The sequence below is a fragment of the Staurois parvus genome, unplaced genomic scaffold (assembly GCF_062004578.1).
Source record: "Staurois parvus isolate SC_StPar_1 unplaced genomic scaffold, SC_StPar_1.0 ptg001575l, whole genome shotgun sequence".
Lineage (NCBI taxonomy): Eukaryota > Metazoa > Chordata > Amphibia > Anura > Ranidae > Staurois > Staurois parvus.
Window position 1 is genome coordinate 437,637 of NW_028319371.1, and position 15,131 is coordinate 452,767.

At 47.4% G+C, this 15,131-nt stretch overlaps 1 pseudogene; it reads right to left on the bottom strand.

Moving 5' to 3' along the window:
- Positions 1 to 14,317: 14,317 nt before the first annotated feature.
- On the bottom strand, positions 14,318 to 14,433 carry LOC149435230 (U2 spliceosomal RNA; annotated as a pseudogene).
- Positions 14,434 to 15,131: the final 698 nt, after the last annotated feature.

A 15,131-nucleotide genomic window follows, 5' to 3' on the forward strand; every position in this document is an offset into this window, starting at 1 on the left:
GGGGTGGCCATAGATGGAAGAATTGGAGCTCCTCAGGGGGGCCATAGATGGAAGAATTGGAGCTCCTCAGGGGGGCCATAGATGGAAGAATTGGAGCTCCTCGGGGTGGCCATAGATGGAAGAATTGGAGCTCCTCAGGGGGCCATAGATGGAAGAATTGGAGCTCCTCAGGGGGGCCATAGATGGAAGAATTGGAGCTCCTCGGGGGGGCCATAGATGGAAGAATTGGAGCTCCTTGGCTGGGCCATAGATGGAAGAATTGGAGCTCCTAGGGGTGGCCATAGATGGAAGGAAATTTGGATGGCTGAACGATAAAACTGAAACATGTATGACCAGCTTTACACTCAACGTGAACTTTCCTTTTGGCCCCACATCCAGTCACTGTCCAAATCTTGCGCCTCAACCTCCGTACTATATACTGTATATTCTCTCCATCTTAACCAATGACACCCCAAAGTTTCTAATTCACTGTCTGGTTATCTCTCGCTTTGACTGCTGCAACTCCCTCCTCATTGGAATACCTTTACATGGGCCATCACCCCTCCAGTCCATCATGAATGCTGCGTCTAGACTCATCCACCTTAACGTTCAGTGTCTGCTACTCCCACCAGTCCCACCATTGGCCTCTATTCAGTTTCCTCCACCCCTCTCTGCCAATTCCTCCACTGGCCTCCATTCAGTGTCCTCCACCCCCCTCTGCCAATACCTCTACTGGCCTGCATTCAGTGTCCTCCACCTCTCTCTACCAATCCCTCCACTGACCTCCATTCAATGTCCTTCACCTGTCTTTGCCAATCCCTCCACTGGCCTCCATTTAGTGTCCTTTACCCCCCTCTGCCAATACCTCTACTGGCCTCCATTCAGTTTCCTCCACCCCTCTCTACCAATCCATCCACTGGCCTCCATTCAGTTTCCTCCATGCCTCTATGCCAATCCCTCCACTGGCCTCCATTCAGTGTCTTCCACCCCTTTCCCCAAATCCCTCCACTGACCTCCATTCAGTGTCTCCCACCCCTCTATGTCAATCCCTCCACTGTATTTTGTTTACGCAACAAATTAAATTAAAAATATTAACAGCTTACAAAGTCATCCACATCTCTGCCCCAGCTACATCACTAGTTATGAACCAGTTCAGTCTTTAATTCTTCCTAAGTCCTGCTCTCTAGCCCGTTCATCACCTCCTCCCATGCTGGCCTCCAAGACTTCTCCCAAGCCTCCCCTATCCTCTAGAACTCCCTACCCCAATCTGTCCGAATATCTCCTACTCTATACCCTTTTAGACGATCCCTGAAAACCCTTCTGTTCAGAGAAGCCTATCCTGCCTCCACCTAACAACTGCATTCCACTTCCTCCATCAGCGCATCCCCCACAGTTATTACCTTTTGTACACTTGATCCTCACTTTTAGATTGTAAGCTCCAAGGCGCCGGGTCCTCTGATTCCTATGGAATTGTATTGTAACTGTGCTTCATGTTGTACAGCGCTGCGCACACTGTTGGTGCTATATAAATCCTGCAGAATAATAGCCTTTAGGATGCCACCTCCATGCCAAGTCTTCAACACTCACATGATACATTAATAGTCTATCTGAGATTGATAAACAGAAAGAAAAAAGTTTCAATACTTTCCCCTCGGGGACAAAAACTACGATTCCCTCCAGTCCCCATCATTTAGCTGAAGGCTTAAGCAGCTTATGAATTAGGCAATGTTCTGTCCTTCCACCATGAGTAGGAGAGAAAACTGCTCAATTCCCCCATTAACACACACATACAGTGCAGGAAATGTGTATTTGCTCCCCCCCTGATGGTGAATGTTCACCCCTCACACAGAAATGATCGGTCTAACAATGGAATGTTCGCCCCTCACACAGAAACGATCGGTCTAACAATGGAATGTTCGCCCCTCACACAGAAATGATCGGTCTAACAATGGAATGTTCGCCCCTCACACAGAAATGATCGATCTAACAATGGAATGTTCACCCCTCACACAGAAATGATCGGTCTAACAATGGAATGTTCACCCCTCACACAGAAATGATCGGTCTAACAATGGAATGTTCGGTGTAACACTGAGAGACAGAATACAACAACAAATTCAGCAGAAATGCGTCTAACAAATGATGACGGATCTGCATGTTCATGAGGGAAAGAAGGATTTGATCCCCTTCACAAAACATGACTTAGTACTTGGTGGCCAATCCCTTGTTGGCAATCACAGAGGTCAGACGTTTCCTGGAGTTGGCCCCCAGGTTCGCACACATCTCAGGAGGGATTTTGGCCCACTCCTCTCGGCAGATCCTCTCCAAGTCATTAAGGTTTGGTGGCTGACATTTGGCAACTCGAACTTTCAGCTCCCTCCACAGATGTTCAATCGGATGAAGGTGTGGAGACTGGCTAGGCCACTCCAGGACCTTAATGTGCTTCTTCTTGAGCCGCTCCTTTGTTGCCTTGGCCGTGTGTTTTGGGTCATTGTCATGCTGGAACACCCATCCACCACCCATTTTCAATGCCCTGGCTGAGGGAAGAAGGTTCTCACCCAAGATTTGAGGGTACATTGCCCCATCCATCGTCCCTTTGATGCGGTGCAGTTGTCCTGTTCCCTTAGCAGAAAAACACCCCCAAGGCAGGATGTTTCCACCACCATGTTTCACAGTTGGGATGGTGTTCTTGGGGTCATAGGCAGCATTCCTCCTCCTCCAAACACGGCGAGTTGAGTTGATGCCAAAGAGCTGGATTTTGGTCTCATCTGACCACAACACTTCCCACCAGTCCTCCTCTGCATCATTCAGATGTTCAGTGGCAGACTTCAGACGGGCTGGACATGTGCTTTCTTGAGCAGAGGGACCTTGCGGCACTGCAGGATTTCAGTCCTTGTCGGCGTAGTGTGTTACCAATTGTTTTCTTGGTGACTGTGGTCCCAGCTGCCTGGAGATCATTGACAAGATCCTCACGTGTAGTTCTGGGATGATTCCTCACTGTTCTCATGATCATTGACACTCCACGAGGTGAGATCTTGCATGGTGCACCAGACCTAGGGAGACTGACACTTGTTTTGTGTTTCTTCCATTTGTGAATAATTGCACCAACTGTTGTCACCTTCTCACCAAGCTGCTTGGCCATAGTTTGGTAGCCCAGTCCAGCCTTGTGTAGGTCTACCATCTTGTCCCTGACATCCTTGGACAGCTCTTTGGTCTTTGCCATGGTGGAGAGTTTGGAATCTGATGGTTTGATGGCTCCTGTGGACAGGTGTCTTTTATACAGGTAACACAATGAGATTAGCAGCACTCCCTTTAAGAGACTGCTTCTAATCTCAGCTTGTTACCTGTATGAGAGACACCTGGGAGCCAGAAATCCTGCTGAATGATAGGGGATCAAATCCATCTTTCCCTCATGAACATGCAGATCCGTCATCATTTGTTAGACGCATTTCTGCTGAATTTGTTGTTGTATTCTGTCTCTCAGTATTACACCGAACATTCCATTGTTAGACCGATCATTTCTGTGTGAGGGGCGAACATTCCATTGTTAGACCGATCATTTCTGTGTGAGGGGCGAACATTCCATTGTTAGAGTGATCATTTCTGTGTGAGGGGCGAACATTCCATTGTTAGACCGATCATTTCTGTGTGAGGGGCGAACATTCCATTGTTAGACCGATCATTTCTGTGTGAGGGGCGAACATTCCATTGTTAGACCGATCATTTCTGTGTGAGGGGCGAACATTCCATTGTTAGACCGATCGTTTCTGTGTGAGGGGCGAACATTCCATTGTTAGACCGATCGTTTCTGTGTGAGGGGCGAACATTCCATTGTTAGACCGATCATTTCTGTGTGAGGGGCGAACATTCAACATTAGCAGGGAAGCAAATACGCATTTCCTTCACTGTACATGTCCATGAGGTACATTCTTTGGGTCAGTGACCTTCCATCAATCCGGGAGGAAGTAAGGAGAGCCCCTTGTGGACAGGGAGGGTTGGAGGATCCATAGAGTGAAGGAACCTCAGTGAAGGAACCCTTGTAGGCACATTCAAGTATGTTGAAGGTGAGAGTTCTGTGAGCACTGAGGTGGCACGGTTTCCTAGGAGCACTAAGAGTGATGGAGACGGTTTCCTAGGAGCACTAAGAGTGATGGAGACGGTTCCTAGGAGCACTAAGAGTGATGGAGACGGTTTCCTAGGAGCACTAAGAGTGATGGAGACGGTTTCCTAGGAGCACTAAGAGTGATGGAGACGGTTTCCTAGGAGCACTAAGAGTGATGGAGACGGTTTCCTAGGAGCACTAAGAGTGATGGAGACGGTTCCTAGGAGCACTAAGAGTGATGGAGACGGTTTCCTAGGAGCACTAAGAGTGATGGAGACGGTTTCTAGGAGCACGCAAGAATTTTCAGTGGAATCTGGAGTGGCATTTGGCACATACATTGTGTGTTTATTCTATGTATAAACTGTTTGGACTTGCTATGACAGACACTGTGTTGTTTTTGCAGCATTTATACATACACTGCACTGTTTACATTTGTATTTTGGTTTAGTTGTGTTTCATTGCTCAGAGTTTGTGGGAACTTACCCAGGATAGTATTTTTTGCACATTTCACTTGTATCAGTGCAGCATTTATTATGTTCTTTTAATTCACGGTGGGATTGTGGGAACACAATATTGATGCTGGCAGCTGCCCACATCATATTTTAGTACATTATGATTGTACTATGTACTATGATTGAGATACTGAAGGTAGCGCAGGAGTATTATTCTATGAGTTTCACTTTCCATGACCTGTCACCCGCCCCAGGTGCACCTAATCTTTATAGTCCCACACAAAGATGGACACCTCCAGCATCCAATCAGACAGCTGACCTCTCTGATGGAGTCTGATGGAGTCCATGAGGGGGCTATTCCCCTAACAGACTCATGGTCAGAGGTCGGGCTCAGAGATCTGTAGCTATAGCAGTGGAGAGGCTCCAACAGACCAGCTGGAGGTGCGGGGTCTAAGCGCTAACCGGAGTTCTTGATGGAGTTCTTGATGGTGGACATGGGTTTTGCTGTGTGTAAGTACCAGCTCGTGGTCCTCAGGGTTGCCCCAGTATGAGGTGAGCAAGTCCAGTAGCAGATGCAGCAGGTTGGGATCAAGCAGAAGTGTCTTCGAGGAACAAGCCAAAGGTCGGTAACAAGTGGCTGCAGGTTGGGATCAAGGGGAAGCATAGTCAAGGAACAAGGCAAGGTTGGTAATGAGTAGTAGTCAGGGGCGGACTGACCATTTGGAAACTCAGGCCCCGCCCGAGGGCCTGGGGTCAGTAGGGGGACCCATGAGATGCCCCTGGAACCTTTTTCATAGGCTTTTTTGAGTTTAGGCAAGGACACAGGGGCCCCATGATCCCCTATTGCCTGGGGGCCTCATGAGTTGTCAGTCCACCCCTGATAGTAGTGACAATAAGGATAGCTGCAGTAATACAAAGGAGCAAGATATTGGCTGGAGAGAGCACAATAATCTGGCAAACAGGAAGTGCAAAGGCGTGGCTTAAATAGGAAGTTTGTGGGAGGAACAAAACGTTCAAGGCTCAAGAGAAACAAGACACACGGAAAGGTTGTCTATGGAATCAGGCATAGAGCTGGCACAGCGAGAAGAGCCACTTCCGAGTGCTGCAGAGGTCATAAGTTCAGATCCCAGTCCTGACACCACTCCATTTGTATAATGTCACAGCGCCACCTACGGGAAGGAGGGAAAACATACACTTGCCTATGCAGGGAGGATCCTCAACAGCAGACAGAAGCAAACAATAAGCAGAAAATAGAAAGAAGTCTGACTTAGGCTTACTACAGCCCATTGGCACTAAAAGGGACCCTCCTGCATACTGTAGGTAAGGGTCTCTACACATACACTATATTGTCTGTGTGTGTCTATGGGAAGGTTGGACCATTCTTCCAGAAGCACATTTGTCAGGTCAGGCACTGATGTTGGGGGAGGAGGCCTGGCTCGCAGTCTCCGCTCTAATTCATCCCAAAGGTGTTCTATGGGGTTGAGGTCAGGACTCTGTGCAGGACAGTCAAGTTCCTCCACCCCAAACTGGCTCCTCCATGTCTTTATGGACCTTACTTTGTGCACTGGTGTGCAGTCATGTTGGAACAGGTAGGGGCCATCCCCAAACTCTTCCCACAAAGTTGGGAGCAGGAAATTGGCCAATATGTTGCCTTAAGAGTTCCCTTCACTGGAACTAGGGGGCCAAGCCCAACCCCTGAAAAACACCCGATACAATAATCCCCCCTCCACCAAACTTTACACTTGGCACAATACAGTCAGACAAGTACCATTCTCCTGGCAACTGCCAAACCCAGACACATCCATCAGATTGCCCGACAGAGAAGCGTGACTGGTCCTTCCAGAGAACATGTCTCCACTGCTCTAGAGTCCAGTGGCAGCGTGCTTTACACCACGGCATCCGACGCTTTGCATTGCACTTGGTGATAGTAGGCTTGGATGCAGCTGCTCGGCCATGGAAACCCATTCCATGAAGCTCTCTACGCACTGTTGTTGGGATCATCTGAAGGCCACACCAAGTTTGGAGGTCTTTAGCTATTGGCTCTGCAGACAGTTGGTGACTTCTGCGCACTGTGCGCTTCAGCATGCGCTGACCCCGCCCTGTCATGTGAAGTGGCCTACACTTGGTGGCTGAGTGGCTGTTGTTCCCAGTGGCTTTCACTTTGTTATAATCCCACTAACAGTTGAGCGTGGAATATTTAGTAGCCAGGAAATGTCACGGATGGACTTATTGCCCAGGTGGCCACCTATCACGGGACCACGCTTGGAGTCACTGAGCTCCTGAGAGCGACCCATTCTTTCACCAATGTTTGTAGAAGCAGTCTGCATGCCTAGGGGCTTGATTGTGTACACCTGTGTCCATGGAGGGGACTGGAACGCCTGAATCACATGATATGGAGGGGATTGGAACACCTGAATCACATGATATGGAGGGGATTGGAACACCTGAATCACATGATATGGAGGGGATTGGAACACCTGAATCACATGATGTGGAGGGGATTAGAACACCTGAATCACATGATATGGAGGGGATTGGAACATCTGAATCACATGATATGGAGGGGATTAGAACACCTGAATCACATGATGGGGAGGGGATTGGAACACCTGAATCACATGATATAGAGGGGATTGAAACACCTGAATCCCATGATTGGAAGGGGATTGGAACACCTAAATCACATGATATGGAGGGGATTGTAACACCTGAATCACATAATATGGAGGGGATTGGAACACCTGAATCAAAGATGTGGAGGGGATTGGAACACCTGAATCACATGATAGGGAGGGGATTGGAACACATGAATCACATGATAGGGAGGGGATTGGAACACATGAATCACATGATATGGAGGGGATTGGAAACACCTGAATCACATGATTTGGAGGAGATTGGAACACCTGAATCACATGATTGGAGGGGATTGGAACACCTGAATCACAGGATTGGGAGGGGATTGGAACACCTGAATCACATGATATGGAGGGGATTGGAACACCTGAATCACATGATTGGGAGGGGATTGGAACACCTGAATCACATGATTGGGAGGGGATTGGAACACCTGAATCACATGATATGGAGGGGATTGGAACACCTGAATCATATGATATGGAGGGGATTGGAACACCTGAATCACATGATATGGAGGAGATTGGAACACCTGAATCACAAGATTTGGAGGGCTGGACCAAAACCTTTGGCAATATAGTGTATATGAAGCAAGTAGGTCATTCAATTCACAACACCCAAAAAAGAAATCAAATCAAAATGAATACCATTAGGACTGCCAATTGAGTTTCATTCTCACAGTCTGCAGTTCCCTCCTTCTAAAGCCGCTCCGCGCAGCCTCATATATCACGGAATAGTCAGATTTGTGATTATTAAGTAAAATAATTTGCCTGGCCTCCGATAGTTGCAGCTGCTGCTGAAAAAAAATCCCTCTGAAATAGCTGCATTAAATCATTTTATATTAATAGGACAGCATGGATGAGGATCAATAGGCAATGCTGGGATGAAAAAAATATATTCCAGCTCTTTGTTAGCAGGAAGTAATTAGTCATTGTGAATATGCCGCATACATTTTCTGTGTGTCTTGCATGGTGCTGCTGGAGTGTACCATTCACCCCGGCGTGAGAGGGAAGCAGATTAAAGGGTACAATGTTATCCACAACTTACACCAGGGGGCATCTCATCAAAGTATGACACCTTAGATCAGGGGCCCCCTCACTTTCTAAACAAAGGGCCAGTTTACTGTCTTTCAGACTGTAGGATGGCCAGACTATGGAGAAAATTTGGAACAGTGGTGGTGAACCTTCCCAGGAGTGACCAGCTTACCAAAGTGACTCCAAGAGCCCAACGCCGACTAATCCTGGAGGTCATAAAAGAACCCAGAACAACATCTAAAGAACTGCAGGCCTCCCCTGCCTCAGGTAAGGTCAGTGTTCATGATTCACCAATAAGAAAGAGACCGGGCAAACATGGCCTCCATGGGAGAGCTCCAAGGCCAAAGCCACTGCTGACCAACAAGAACACAAAGGCTCATCTCATATTTGCCAAAAATGACCTTGATTCTCCCCAAGACTTTTGGGTAAATATTCTGTGGATTGTTGAGACAAAAGTTGAACTTTTTGGAAGGAGAGCGTCCCGTTATATCTGACGTAAAACTAACACAGCATTTCATAAAAAGAACATCATCCCAACAGTCACACATGGTGGTGGTGGAAGTGTGATGGGTTGGATGGTCAGGACCTGGACTACTTGACATGATTGATGGAACCATGAATGGAACCATTGATGGAACCAATGCTCTCTACCAGAAAATCCTGAAACTGAAAAAAAAATTTAAAATCTGAAGAATATATTTAAAAAATATATATTTTTAAAAATATTGTTCATTTATTTTGTAATATATAAAAAACACATTTCAACATGCAGTGTATATATATATACATACAGGTGAAACTCAAAAAATGAGAATCTGGTGCAAAAGTTGATTTATTTCAGTGCAGCAACTTAAAAGGTGACACTAATATATGAGACTCATTCCATGCAAAGCAAGATAGTTCCAGCCGTGATTTGTCATCATTGTGATGATTATGGCTTACAGCTCATGAAAACCCCAAATCCACAATCTCAGAAAATGAGAATATTGTGAAAAGGTGGAATAATCTCGGCTCAAAGTGTCCCACTCTAATCAGCTCATTCAGCCATAACACCTGCAAAGGGTTCCTGAGCCTTTCAATGGTCTCTCTGTCTGGTTCAGTAGGAATCCCAATCATGGGAAAGACTGCTGACCTGACACCATCACTGACACCCTCCATAAGGAGGGAAAGCCTTAAAGGGAATTGCAGAAGAAGTTGGATGTTCCCAAAGTGCTGTATCAAAGCACATTAATAGAAAGTTATGTGGGAGGGAAAAGTGTGGAAGAAAAAGGTGCACAAGCAGCAGGGATGACCGCAGCCTGGAGAGGATTGTCAGGAAAAGGCCATTCAATAGTGTTGGGGACATTCACAAGGAGTGGACTGAGGCTGGAGTCAGTGCATCAAGAGCCACCACACACAGACGGATCCTGGACATGGGCTTCAAATGTCGTATTCCTCTTGTCAAGCAGCTCCTGAACAACAAACAACATCAGAAGAGTCTTACCTGGGCTAAAGGAAAACAGACCTGGTCTGTCCTCAGTGGTCCAAAGTCCTCTTTTCTGATGAGAGCAACTTTTGCATCTCATTTGGAAAACAAGGACCCCGAGTATGGAGGAAGAATGGAGAGGCCCAAGGACCCCGAGTATGGAGGAAGAATGGAGAGGCCCAAGGACCCCGAGTATGGAGGAAGAATGGAGAGGCACAAGGACCCCGAGTATGGAGGAAGAATGGAGAGGCACAAGGACCCCGAATATGGAGGAAGAATGGAGAGGTCCAAGGACCCCGAGTATGGGGGAAGAATGGAGAGGCACAAGGAACCCGAGTATGGAGGAAGAATGGAGAGGCCCAAGGACCCCGAGTATGGAGGAAGAATGGAGAGGCCCAAGGACCCCGAGTATGGGGGAAGAATGGAGGGGCACAAGGACCCCGAGTATGGAGGAAGAATGGAGAGGCCCGAGGACCCCGAGTATGGAGGAAGAATGGAGAGGCACAAGGACCCCGAGTATGGAGGAAGAATGGAGAGGCCCAAGGACCCTGAGTATGGAGGAAGAATGGAGAGGCACAAGGACCCCGAGTATGGAGGAAGAATGGAGAGGCACAAGGACCCCGAGTATGGAGGAAGAATGGAGAGGCCCAAGGACCCCGAGTATGGAGGAAGAATGGAGAGGCACACACTGCAAGATGCTTGAAGTCCAGTGTGAAGTTTCCAGTCTGTGTTGATTTGGGGAGTCGTGTCATCTGCTGGTGTTGGTCCACTGTGCTTCATTAAGTCCAGGGTCAACGCAGCCGTCTACCAGGAGATTTTGGAGCACTTCATGCTTCCTTCCACAGACCAGCTTTATGGGGATGCTGACTTGGCTCCGCCCACACTGCCAAACGCACCAAAACCTGGTTCAATGACCGTGGGATTACTGTGCTTGATTGGCCAGCAAACTCGCCTGACCTGAACCCCATAGAGAATCTATGGGACATTGCCAAGAGAAAGATGAGAGACATGAGACCGAACAATGCAGAAGAGCTGAAGGCCGCTATTGAAGCATCCTGGTCTTCCATAACACCTCAGCAGTGCCACAGGCTGATAGCTTCCATGCCACGCCGCATTGAGGCAGTAATTGCTGCAAAAGGGGCCCCAACCAAGTACGGAGTACATATGCAGCTTCTACTTTTCAGAGGTGCGATATTGTTCTATGTACAATCCGTGTTTTATTGATTGCATGGAATATTCTCATTTTCTGAGATTGTGGATTTGGGGTTTTCATGAGCTGTAAGCCATAATCATCACAATGATGACAAATCACGGCTTGAACTATCTTGCTTTGCATGGAATGAGTCTATCTCATATATTAGTTATTCGGGGGGGGGACAAGTTAATGGGGTAGTTATAAAGGTTACAGCAGCCAACAAGTATCTGCAATACCTCAGTCATGTCCGACACAAGGTCCATGATGACCTCAGTCATGTCCAGCACAAGGTCCATGATGACCTCAGTCATGTCCAGCACAAGGTCCATGATGGCCGTTTTGTGATTAGTGGAGCAATCTGAGCAGCTTTGTGGTAGGTAGGTAGGTAGATGTTAGGTACACCCAGCCCTCCTTCTTTTGTACAACATGTTCCCATTCAGCCAATCACCTGTTATTTAATCAGTCATTATCAGATCTTTATTGGATCTTCAAACCTTTCACGTTTCCAACCTCCGGTATTTTTTTAATTTTGACTGTAGCAATCTTTATTGAGCAGCAAAATGCTGAAAATATTGACGTACACGTACATTTTTTTTTTGCTCATTCTTACAAAAGGACTTTGAGCTTTTTGTTGTTGTTTATTTTTCAGCATCTATTTAGAAAGGCAAATCAGCTTTTGGAGTACTAGACTGGGCATTGTGTACCTGGATCTCCAGGGTGTGCCCACATTGGCTCCCAGCTCGCTGCAAGTCATACAGAAACATTGGTGAGCGGTTGTTTTTTTTGAGGTTTGGTTAAATATGTTTTTTTTGGCTTTGTACTTTGTCTTTTTTTTAGCCAGACTAACTATGTAACTATGTGTTGTCTGTTATTGGGGGGAACACAAGTTAATGGGGTAGTTATAAAGGTTACGGCAGCCAACAAGTATCTGCAATACCTCAGTCATGTCCGGCGCAAGGTCAATGATGACCTCAGACATGTCCGGCACAAGATCCATGATGACCTCAGTCATGTCCGGCACAAGGTCCATGATGACCTCAGTCATGTCTGGCACAAGGTCCATGATGACCTCAGTCATGTCTGGCACAAGGTCCATGATGACCTCAGTCATGTCCGGCACAAGGTCCATGATGACCTCAGTCATGTCCGGCACAAGGTCCATGATGACCTCAGTCATGTTCGGCACAAGGTCCATGATGACCTCAGTCATGTCCGACACAAGGTCCGTGATGACCTCAGTCATGTCCGGCACAAGGTCCATGATGACCTCAGACATGTCCGGCACAAGGTCAGTGATGACCTCAGACATGTCCGGCACAAGGTCCATGATGACCTCAGACGTGTCCAGCACAAGGTCCATGATGACTTCAGTCATGTCCGGCACAAGGTCCATGATGACCTCAGTCATGTCCTGCACAAGGTCCATGATGACCTCAGTCATGTCTGGCACAAGGTCCATGATGACCTCAGTCATGTCCAGCACAAGGTCCATGATGACCTCAGTCATGTCTGGCACAAGGTCCATGATGGCCGTTTTGTGATTAGTGGAGCAATCTGAGCAGCTTTGTGGTAGGTTGGTAGGTAGGTAGGTAGGTAGATGTTAGGTACACCCAGCCCTCCTTCTTTTGTACAACATGTTCCTATTCAGCCAATCACGTGTTATTTAATCAGTCATTATCAGGTCTTTATTGGGTCTTCAAACCTTTCACGTTTCCAACCTCCGGTATTTTTGTAATTTTGACTGTAGCAATCTTTATTGAGCAGCAAAATGCTGAAAATATTGCTGTACACGTACATTTTTTTGTTGTTGTTGATTTTTCAGCATCTATTTAGAAAGGCAAAGCAGTTGTCGTGAGGTCTTCCAACACCCAGCCTCCCCCCTCACAGATGTGTCTTTGCCATTAGAGAAGAACATTTGGAGTTTGCCTCCAGACCTCGGCTGTCCTCGAGCCTTTGGCAGAAAAGGTTTCGGCTCTTTGGCCCTAATTAGAGCCCATCCGGAATGTTTGCTGTTTCGTAAGTTTACTGCGGCTTTTGAAAGGCTATCAAGCAAAACACCGAAACAAAATAACCTTCCAAATGTTATTTCACAGCGTTTCACGCACCAGCGCTCTCAACTTTACAGCAAATCCAATAAATATGTTTTGCTAAATAGGGACGGAGAATTAAGCCTCCGTTTGACTCGCTGGGCTTCCGAGAGCAACTTTTATTTCCTTTGGAAGAGGTGGAAATGTTCAGAAACGCCAGCCGTACACTTACCCAATGGGGGCCGGGTGATGACTCACTCAAGGCTCTAATGATATTCTAGAACCCACCGAGCTTCTAGTCATGACTTACAACGAACTTCACCATCTCCCCGGGAGCAAAGAAATGTGGAGATTAGAACACACAACCCAAGACTTAGAGACATAAATCTCACAATCCGTGCCTATTATTCCACGGTGTTTTCCACTGAGGTGCAGAACCAGTCCCTGATACTTGGTACAATGGAGAATTTCATGAGGTAGCTGGAATCCTGTTTACCTTTTATACCTCTCACCTTGAAAAACACGAGATTCCTGGCAGAGCTTCGATTACATCGGCTAAAATTATTTTGCTATACTTGTAGGTTTTACTTAATGTGACGGGAATGACTTTTGGGGGTGGGGGGGCCTCTGTATCACCTTCCCAAATTCTTATGTTTAACACACCCTCACGAAAAAGTGCACTTAGGGGTGTGCTTGTCCTACCCCCGAAGGGGTTGAACCGTTACCCTGATCCCCCGGGGCATGAAGCTCCTGACAGGGACAAAGTTCCCATTTGGTCCTCCTGGCCAAAAGGCCTGGTGGACCACCGTTCCTTATGCCCAGCCAAAGCCGGACATCCAGTACTAGGTCAGGGGGCTCTCCCGGAGAGAAAACCCCCTAGGGATCAGGGGAGAAAGGAACCAAAAGGCCACACATCCTCCCCCTAGACCTCAGGGTAGGCCCGAGGACCCACACCCTCCATCCGTGAAAACACACACATAAGCGAAAGAAAAAAGTGACAAACGTGGGAGGTGAATAAATTAAATAAATAGAAAATAAAAAAAGTGGTACCGTGCCAAATAGTGCACAGACCAGGCCCTGAGGCCCATAGCAAAAATTGCCCTGGACTTAGCCAAAAGGCCTGGTCCTTAGGGCGCTGTGCAAAAAGAGGTGAAAAACAGTGACCATGTGCCATGTTCACACAGTGGGGTCCCACACCCAGGTGTTACTAGTGGCACCCCTGAGAGCGTCTACTCAGGGGGCACTGAGTTTGCGGACTTTCTGCCTCCTCAGCCCCTGGCCAGACCAAGGTAGATCCGTCCAAACCAGGAGGTACTGGGTCTTTCCAGCTTTCCCAGAGGAATTACTCCCAAGGCCCCAGAACGCATCTTAGCGCTCCCTGGTTTCTGTCCCTCCGGTCTAGCCTTCCGGACCCCCATCCTACCAGTGAGGGTACTATACAACAGCCATCCCCGCAAAGCTAGAATGGCCGGAAGCACCCCCACTGGACACTGATAAGAACAGATACTACACTTGATCTTAGCCAAAAGGCCAAGAAGCGACACACCCTGTGCCTGTTGAGGGGTACAGGGTGTGAATGCGAATGTACAGTGGGGCAAAAAAGTATTTAGTCCTCCACCAATTGTACAAGTTCTCCCACTTACAAAGATGAGAGAGGCCTGTAATTGGCATCATAGGGAGACCTCAACTATGAGAGACAAAATGAGAAAACAAATCCAGACAATCTCATTGGCTGATCTGGAAAGAATTTATTTGCAAATTATGGTGGAAAATAAGTATTTGGTGAATATGAAAAGTTCATGTCAATACTTTGTTATATATCCTTTGTTGGCAATGACAGAGGTCAGACGTTTCCTGGAAGTCTTCACAAGGTGGGCACACACTGTTGCTGGTATGTTGGCCCATCCTCCATGCAGATCTCCTCTAGAGCAGTGATGTTTTGGGGCTGTCGTTGGGCAGCACGGACTTTCAACTCCCTCCAAAGGTTTTCTATGGGGTTGAGATCTGGAGACTGGCTAGGCCACTCCAGGACCTTCAAATGCTTCTTACGAAGCCACTCCTTCATTGCCCGGGCGGTATGTTTGGGATCATTGTCATGTTAGAAGACCCAGCCATGTTTCATCTTCAATGCCCTTGCTGATGGAAGACTAATGGAAGATGGAAGATGGAAGGCTGATTGCACTCACAATCTCACGATACATGGCCCCATTCATTCTGTCCTGTACATGGATCGGTCGTCC